This window comes from Ixodes scapularis, unplaced genomic scaffold, assembly GCF_016920785.2.
Source record: "Ixodes scapularis isolate PalLabHiFi unplaced genomic scaffold, ASM1692078v2 PGA_scaffold9__187_contigs__length_104089568, whole genome shotgun sequence".
Lineage (NCBI taxonomy): Eukaryota > Metazoa > Arthropoda > Arachnida > Ixodida > Ixodidae > Ixodes > Ixodes scapularis.
Window position 1 is genome coordinate 24,434,382 of NW_024609884.1, and position 9,135 is coordinate 24,443,516.

Here is a 9,135-nt window from a genome sequence, read left to right on the forward strand (position 1 = left end):
TTGTTTTATGTTCTCGAGAATTTGTTCTTTAATTCCAAGAAGTGCAACCTCTGGCGATTTATTTTTCTGAAAAACAAATTGTTCTTTTACTAAAATGTTATTGAAAGTCAAAAACTTAACACGTCTTTTATTTATAATATGTTCGGCTATCTTTGCAAAGACTGAAAGTACAGAAATAGGTCTGTAGTTGTTTAAGTCACTAACTGGGCCACCTTTGTGTATAACCGTCACACATGCATGCTTCATTTTGCCTGAAAAGACACCCGTAGATAATATTCGAAATGAACTGCTCGCATAGTATTTTTATACAGTTATTTAAAGGAGCACCAACAGCCACAAAATGCAGATTGAACAGATTTCCTGTTTGTTCGTCCGTTAGCGCCTCATTGTAAAATTGAACTTTTCCAGCCAAGGTATTTTTAGAAATGATCTCGTTTACTGTTTGCCATATCACGCTGGGATCTCCCATAACCTCTGAAAATTTGTTCATATAATATTCACATTTTGCTTTTTCAACATCAGAGTTTAGTTTATTTCGGACTTTCTTAAATATGCAAAAGTCACTTTCGCTTCTCGTTTTTAGAAATATTTGAAATAGCTTGTTGCAGTTTTTAATTCTTGTATATAATTCATGAAATATCCATTTTTTTCGAGTTTTCTTATGCTTTTTACGTTTCTTTAGGGGAAAAGAAGTGTTATACGCGGACACAAAACAGGATAAAAAAAAAAGAACGTCATAGGTTGTGTTTGCATCATTTTCTCTCAAAACACTATCGCAATCCAGGCAGGAAATAAGATCCTTGAAATGCTGAATAATTGGTTCCGAATAGACTCTAACCAGCTTTTTTTTTTTATTCTTGCGCAGCTGGTTAACAGGCATTAAACAGTATATTGGCAAATGATCCCTGAAATCGCACGTTAATACACCTGATCTCAAATTCTCGATAGGAAGATCTGTAATACAGAGGTCAAGGGTTGTCTCAGAAGTCGAGGTGATTCTAGTTGGTACAGCTATTGTGTTTGTGCAACCATAAGATTCAAATATCTCTTGAAAACGCAAATATGATACATTGTCCGCGGAAGCATTTATGCTAAGATCACCAACAAGAACCAACCTGTAACCTCAGTTCTATGCTCTGTTCAAGCAGCGTTTCTGGGAAATGCAGAAAATCTTTACGGTTCCAGATGGAAAACGGTACAAGAGAGCAAACAAAATATCACGGCATTGAATCGAAATGCACTCCACGTTGTCGTCTATAATTTTTTATTCAGGAACTATCTTGTATGATAGCTCTGAGCGAATATATACGGCAACACCACCACCAGCCTTTCTTGAGCGGCACACAGACACACTCGTAACCTGCCAGCTGGACACACTCATCAGATGTAAAATACGTCTCACTAAAACAGATTATGCAAGAACATTGATTTAACTCAGACAAAAGAGATTTACCCCGTCGAATTTTTTTCGCAAGCTTCTTGCATTCAAGTGAAAATGAGACCCCCCCCCCCCAGATTAGGCATAAAAATAATAAATCTTCAATTATAATGCAATTAAATGCAAAGGTGCAAGCGAGCTGGACAAGAATGACGAAAGTAATCCCTGGAGAAGGGGAACAAGAGGGACAAAGGACAAACATAAATCTCCAAACACAGCTAGGTGACTGGTGAGCGACCGAAAAAATCCGCCTGGTCCGGGCGGATTTTTCTTCTTCAGACGTTCTTTCGTACGAGTTACTTTAGACTGACCAGATCATCCTCACAGCCCAATAACCACTGCTCGTTCACCGTTCTTTTTTCGGACTAGCACTTTCCCATTCGCATGCCAAACAAAAGCGTATCCTGATTCCTGCGCCCATTCCTTCGTCATCGACAGGAGAGTGCGGGAGAGCCGAGTCATGTTTTCACAAATATACACGTTGCCTTTTTCTTTCTTAAGTGACTGCCTTTTTTGAAGCCAAGAATCGCGAAGCTCCTGACACGTAAAGCGAACGATAACGTCTCGTGTTTCACCCGGTTTTGCTGGGAGTCTATATGCAAAGATGCAATGTCACTTCGGTTTACAGGCGGAATATTCAGCTTTGTTGCCAATTCGTTCATTTTTCCCATCAGGTCTTCATTTTGTGTTTCTGGGATGCCATGAATTTCAATGTTTAGACAACGAGTCTGTCTTTCGAGGCAATCCTAATCTAATCGGAGCTGAGCGAGTTCGTTTGGAGAGGAAACTTTTCCAGGTCTACTCGTTTAGCCAGTTCTTTAGTGGACTTTTCCTGCGCAAGTAAACCCTTTTGAAGGTCGTCAAACGTGTCTGAAAGTACTACTTGTACAGACTTTTCGAGTCCACCGATCACGCTGGGCAAGGTCATCAGAGTATCGAGCCTATCACTTATTTCCACCAACAGTAAAAAGAAGTCGACTACCGATTTCTTCGTTTTTGTTTCTTCGTTTGTTTTTTGTTTTGTTTTTTGCTTCCTACGCACAGTTTACACTTCCATGTTTTTCTAAAATCCCTATGTTTTACTTGCAGTGTTTCTTCGGTTTCATCAGAGCACTCACCAAGATGGAACATGAAATTACATTTAGAGCGGCGCATATACGATCCTCTCTTAGGAATAGATAGCCAGCGTGCGCAACAGCGTGTCGTGACAAAATACACAAAAAAGACAGGACACTTTCACGCAACGCACTTCGGCAGCACCGGCAGGGAGACTAATAGTAATATATAAGGTGAGAAAGAGAAATTAACCAACCTGCAAAACACAGGAGCAGAAGTACGAGTTGACATGTCGTCAGCTCGCTGCCGCTACCGCCAAATGCAAAGAAAACGCCCTTCAGCAACCGCAGGTGCCGAGGAGGATAGGAGGCGTACTTCTAACCTCCTTGGCAGGTGCCCATCGGTGTCGCTGGCGTCGCTGATATCGCAGGCGATTTCGCTGCGTTGGAAGAACTTGGCCTTGCCGACGAAAAATAAAATAAAGGGCAACTCTGCTCAATTTCGAAGATTTCCGGATAATGAGTGATTTCGCATTAAAAAGTCCTTGTAAACAACACTACGTCATTTGTTTCGCGAAAAATGGAACATATACAGTTAATTCGAATTTTAAACACGAGCAGAAAGCGAAACCGAAACTTCGGCTCCATCCGGCAACATTGGCCCCGGGTCGCCATGCACATGGCTATCACGTAGTACGAGATGTCACGTGATCCTCTACGCAAGACAGGAGGGATTGGGGCGGGCGTGTGCCTGGTGCAAGTGTCGTCTGCACCCCACTCTTCGCCGCGTTTCGGAGTCTACGGCATTCGACGACGTCTGCACAACTGCAGCATAAGCCTGGGCACGTAGTGTCTGTTGTGTGAAGGATACTCCGAGAGACAGTATTCGTGACGCGGTAGACGGCGGTAATGTCGGTATTACGGCTGAACTGCCTGACGGCTCCGAAGAAGCGCGCTGAGTAGGCGCGTTACGCCAATCACGGGGACACTGCTGAGTGCCGAGTGGAAACGTTGCTGACGTCACCCGTTACGCTTGGGAGAAGAAAAACAAGCAAAACGGGACAAGGCTGATGACGTCTAGCCCAATGTTGGCTACGCCCACGCCGTAGCCTTGACGGCGCTGTTGGTTGCGCCTCATTTCGCCCGCTCGAGTCAGCCGATTTCGGCAACTTGGCAAGTTGCAAAGTTTGCCGGAGCGTTTAAGAAACATTTAGACGGAACTAGGTCGTAATATTTGACGTGTGGTCTTCCTAGGTGATACTGAAGAGGACTGCATTGTTTTTTTGTTTTTTTTTCAAGAACAAAAAAATGAAGCGGAGTTCGACTGAACTCAGATGGTGGTTTTGGACCATCTTAAAACTCTATATCTACGTGTAAATACCAGTAAAATTAGTAATTAAATGAGAAATTATAAAACAATTAAGAATTACTGTTTTATTGCAGCCTTTAGAAGTTCCAGAAAACTTTCAATTTGGTACTTCGAGTGATTCCATTTTAACATCATTTCAGTTAAAGGGGTCATGAAACGATTTTCCTACTTCTTCTTCCTTAGCTTTAATCCTCAACTCAAATGCGAATTGTGAAATCACGTCGTCGTGACATTCTTCGGCACCGATGCGATGACTCCTAGCTTCCACCGTGCTTTTTATGCACACCATAGAACTTGTCATTCGCCAGTGACGATAAGTTCCGTCAGGGCACTTATTGGCCACGAGGACGCGAATCCGAATGTTCGTCGACGGATTGATTGTTGACGAGCGCATACGTCCGAGTGACGCAGTTCTCGTGTCCATTGCGTGAGCTGGGCTCGGCTGACGTGAGGTTGGCTCCGCTGACGCGCTTTGGGAACCGCGAATGTATTATAATCAAAAAGCGGAGAGCTTTCGAAGGAAAGAAGGTACAAAATAGACCGCTATATTTTCAAATGTTCGTACCAAAAAGCTGGCTTTTGACTTTCTACCCTCTTTCTTTTGGCCAACTAAACGATATGCGATTAGTAAAGTCCCAATTTAAAATCATCCATCCCAGCCGATTCCACACCTAAAATAACAATTCGCAGATCTTAATCGTATGTCCTCCATCAATCATCATATGCTTTGATAGCAGCTGTTGCAATAAGCATTCCTAGACAAAAATACTGGTTCTTGTCAGGACAGCTAGTTGGGTGTTTGTGAGAATGAAACCGGATGTAGAGTGGATGCTATCAATTGTTTGCAGCGAAGGAGAAAGACAGAGAAGACATTGTATTTTGGTTGGACAATTGAACACGTGAATCTGAACGTAGCATTTGCAGGTGAGCTTATAAAATGAACTGTATGCCTGTGCTGCAAAAGGGGCTCGGACTACTGTCAGATCACTGTGTCGACAGTCGTGTGCCCTGAGTTCTGTAGTCAGCGCGGTCGCGCACCATGCTTCCGAGATCTGATGACTCCAAAAACGACGCCGAGAAAAATATCGCTGACATTTATAAGATTGCAGATAATAGCGGAAAAGGTTCACCAGCATGGCGGGAGACGTCTTGCCGAAAGTGGAACGGCGTTTTGAGAAACCGCCCTATGCCCGCTTTCATTTCGGTGGCTGTTGGTGCAGATTAAAAGGGGGGTACCGGCAAGAGAAAGAAAACGACACGGTGGCCGGGGGTGTAATTTTTGACAGAGCTCGTTTATCTTGCCTTGGTAGCCACCCCCATCGAACCTTTTTCTCCCCCCCCCCCCTTCTCTCTCTTCCTTTCTCTCCCTCGCTCTCTTCCACCTCATGCACAAAAACATTGCTTTGTTTACTTTTTTTAAATTCACCGCTTTAGGGCGATATGCGGTTCAGTTTTGAGGTATATATATATATATATATATATATATATATATATATATATATATATATATATATATTAGTTTATTTATTTAGTTATTTTTACTTCAAGCCGTTCAAGCGCCCGGTAGCCTTCAGTCTCAATTTCATGGAGTGCTCGTTTGACATCGACGACGTCAAGCAGAACATTGATCACCCTAGAGTTAAGCTTCTTCTTTATCGTGCTTTCTATCTGTTTTGTAGAAGCGACTGCGTTCCCCAAATTTACCTTTGTATAAAATTGTAGAATGATTAATAATTCTGCTCACGTCTCGATCGACACACTTACACGCATGGCATATTGTGCGCTCGTCAGTAGACATTTTGAGACCGCGCTCGCCTGCATTATTTTCTTTATATCCTAAACTCCTGTGGCATCATTCTTAAAGCGGTGCCGATTGCGGGGCGTCCTCGCTAAAAAGCTTAAAATAGAAACGCATTTGTCGTTCTCTTTATAGTTTGTTTTATGCGATTTAAGTGCTGCCGCTCAAATTTTGCGAAGACACACTAGCTGGCCTGGGAGAAATTCGTACTTCAAGACTGTGCCGGTTATCGGCCAGATGGAATTGTCTTTAGTTGTTCTTATTTCATTTTATATTATTTATGATGGGGAGGGCCAGAGGGGGCCAGGCGGAGGGGCCACCGTGTTTTATTTAGAAAATTTAAGTATTCCTTTCACTCAGCACTGCACATAAAGAATGCTAAGGTTTTAGGGCTTTTTCATGATAGCGTTAGCTTCGGAAAATTCCACACATACCGTGGAACCTGCTGCTGCAGCTCATCTCAACGCACCTCGAATGAATCTTAATATATCTCGTCCACGTTTGTTCCACTAGATTTCTCACTGGAACGCAACTCTTCGTCCAGCGCTAGTTTCAGAAACATCTTACGTATACCATCACGTACCAATCATCAACTCAAAGCTAGGATTCCCCGCTGGAGTACGTCTATTTTTTAAATTTAATTTCAAAGTAATATAGTTTTTCATTATTTATAAATGAATTTAATTTTGAAATATCTTTGTTGCCCTAAACCTTTATTGATTGGACTCGCATTCCCGGCGCTATTGTCACAATTACTGACACTGCTGATTTTAAAATTGCAATGACTAATCTTTTAGCTGGTGTTTCCGAGTGAATTGGTATAGTGAATTTCTATATTACCCTGTCTTTCCTTGATTCTTTTTTTGTGTTGCCTTTATTCCTTTGCAATAAACCCACTTCTCTCTGTAATGCCCTCTATTCTTAGTTAGAAAAAAAAAATGAATGAAATGAAAATACAACCGGTGTGTTGGGCTTGGAACATTTTCGCAGACAGAGCTGTCCAAAGTGGAGATGGTCCCACTGCACTGCGGATCGCGTGCTGACCGATCTATCGTAAACCAAACAACTAGAACACTATTATTTAATCATAATTTTATCCTTAAGTTAAAATAAACAATTGAATGTGTTTGTGGAGTGACCATAATGTTCTCAGCTTCTTTCCATATGTTTGCTTGGAGCATGTTTCTTGCACAGGCGATATTTATGACTGAACGAGTTTCGTGCTTACTTCTGTCACTCGTGCACTATCAAATTTGTTTTTGTTTTTTGCGGCTTTTTTAACAGTGTAATATGCATTTTAAAACAATACCTAGCCGTTACCTCTTCGCAAAACACGCGGAGCACCAATCAGGGCGATCTAGGGCCGATGCCCAGCAGTGACGATGCAAACAAAATTTTTCTGCCCGATCTCTAGATCTGCTTTGGGATGGCGAGCATCACATTTCACTAGCTAGATTGCATTTCGAAATCGGACGTGTGACTTTTTTTTTTTTTTGCCGGGTCTACATATCGCAGTGATTGGTTCTCTGCATGCTTTGCAATAAAATATGTATTAGACTCTTATGCTTTAGTGCCATGTAAGCTTCAGATAAAAAAAAGTGCGCATGAAAAAAAAAAAAAAAGAGTTTGTGTGAACCTTTCGTACGGAGCGTGAGCTCACATAAACAAAACAGTCTTCTCGACTTTGCTCCCAGTTAAACAAGAACGGACACCGGAGCTAACCTAATAATAACTCGAACGGAAAGTGATTCAGATGGCATGAGGGATAATGTCAGTTATGTTCCGTTAACACAAACTCGTCGGGTTTCCGCCCAAACCTGTTCGAATAATTAATAAATCGGCTAATTGAGTTGGTCTAATCTATCGGTGAGCGTTATTCCTGACCGAAACCATTCGGTCGGCGCGAAGATTTACCGAGATTGGGATAAACGAGACGCGTGGCTGTATCAAACCAAGAGTGATCGCGGCGCCAACCGGACATCGTTAGTTTCGAAGGAACGGATCGCGAGATTCACGATGAATGGTCGTCGAATTAAAATGCGTTGGCGCCAATCTGTTCAAGGGGGCCTGCGTACGAAGGGACGCATTGGCGTCGTCCCCAATTAAAGCTTTGTGTGTTCAGAACACTCTTTCGGTGCGCGTGTGCCTGTGTCTTTATTGTGGGTACAATGTAAAAATTACCGTGTAAAAAAAAAAAAACAGTAAAGGCTTTGCAGTTTTTTTTTGTTTTGTTTTTCACAAGTTATCTGTTTTGTTGACAATTAAAACAGCACAAAGGACGATGGACCAAACGAAGAAAGACACCGACACAGCACTGACTCAGAACTAAATGTTATTGATCATAACCGCGCCATATATGTTAGCGCAGTCAAGAGCAAAAAGAGAAAAGAAGGAAGAGAGGGTCAGCCTTCCCTATTTTTTCTTTTTGTTCTTGACTGGGCTACCATATATGGCGCTGTTACGATCAATAAAATTTAGTTCTGAGTCAGCGCTGTGTCTCTGCCTTTCTTCGTCTGATCCCTCGTCCTTTGCGCTGCTTGAATTTTCAAGTATGTCCTACTAACTCGCTCAAGCTTCAACTTATATTATTTCGCCTGTTTTTGTATTTCCGTATTTTTTTTTATATATAATAGAGAGTTTTAGTAGACCGTTTTCGCTTTCTCAGTCCGCTCTATGGAAAGCGGAGTTCCATTCGCGCATGCGCGACCCGATCTGGAATTTGAGCGTGAAGCGTCAGCTCCGCTTTCCTCGCCATTTTAGATAGCGCGCTCCACTCTCAGTAAAGCTTCAGTAAATGGTGTATTTCTCGAAGGGAATTCGAAATTGGTGCCCGCCACTTGAAATCATGCTTGGGAGCGCGCTTGACCGTTATGGACCTCGCTGCACTAAGATGGCTGCGCAGACTTTGTTTGAAACGGCGTCCTCAAGAAAACGTTTCACGGTGGTCGAGAACCTTTGGCTGCTTCGGGAAATCGCTGGCCGCAATCCTTTCATGGCCCCAGGTATTTTGTTAGGTTACTTTAGGCAGCAAGACAGTGTAAATTAACGAAAGTGAGTGCTCCATTTATGTCTATTTTTGGTTTGTTTTCCCACTGAAATGAGTTTTTTCTTCTTCGTATGCCTCGGTTTGTGGTAGGGTACCTTGGTGTTTATGTACACTGCGTGACACCATTAGCGGGAGTAAAGTTCTTGTTGTGGTGGGGAGAGACGTCAGCTGTCGAAGATCCTCTCCCCGATCGCGGCTGGTGACTTCGATGGCGAGGCAGTGGCAGCGACGACGATTTGATGCTTTTTAACTATACATTTATTAACAAAGAACAAAGGGCCTGCGGACGACACACGTCCGCGACCGACTCCGGGACCTCTCCCGCTCCCACTCCCCAGACCCCGCTCCTCCGGGGGTCCGCCTACGTCCCCCAAGGGGACACATTCCTTCCGCGCGGCGGCGCCGCGCGCGCTCGCGGAGGGGCCGTTT

At 43.1% G+C, this 9,135-nt stretch overlaps 1 pseudogene; it reads right to left on the reverse strand.

The window, feature by feature from the left end:
• Positions 1-1,864: 1,864 nt before the first annotated feature.
• LOC115318900 lies at positions 1,865-2,366 on the reverse strand (annotated as a pseudogene).
• Between the last annotated feature and the right edge of the window lie 6,769 nt (positions 2,367-9,135).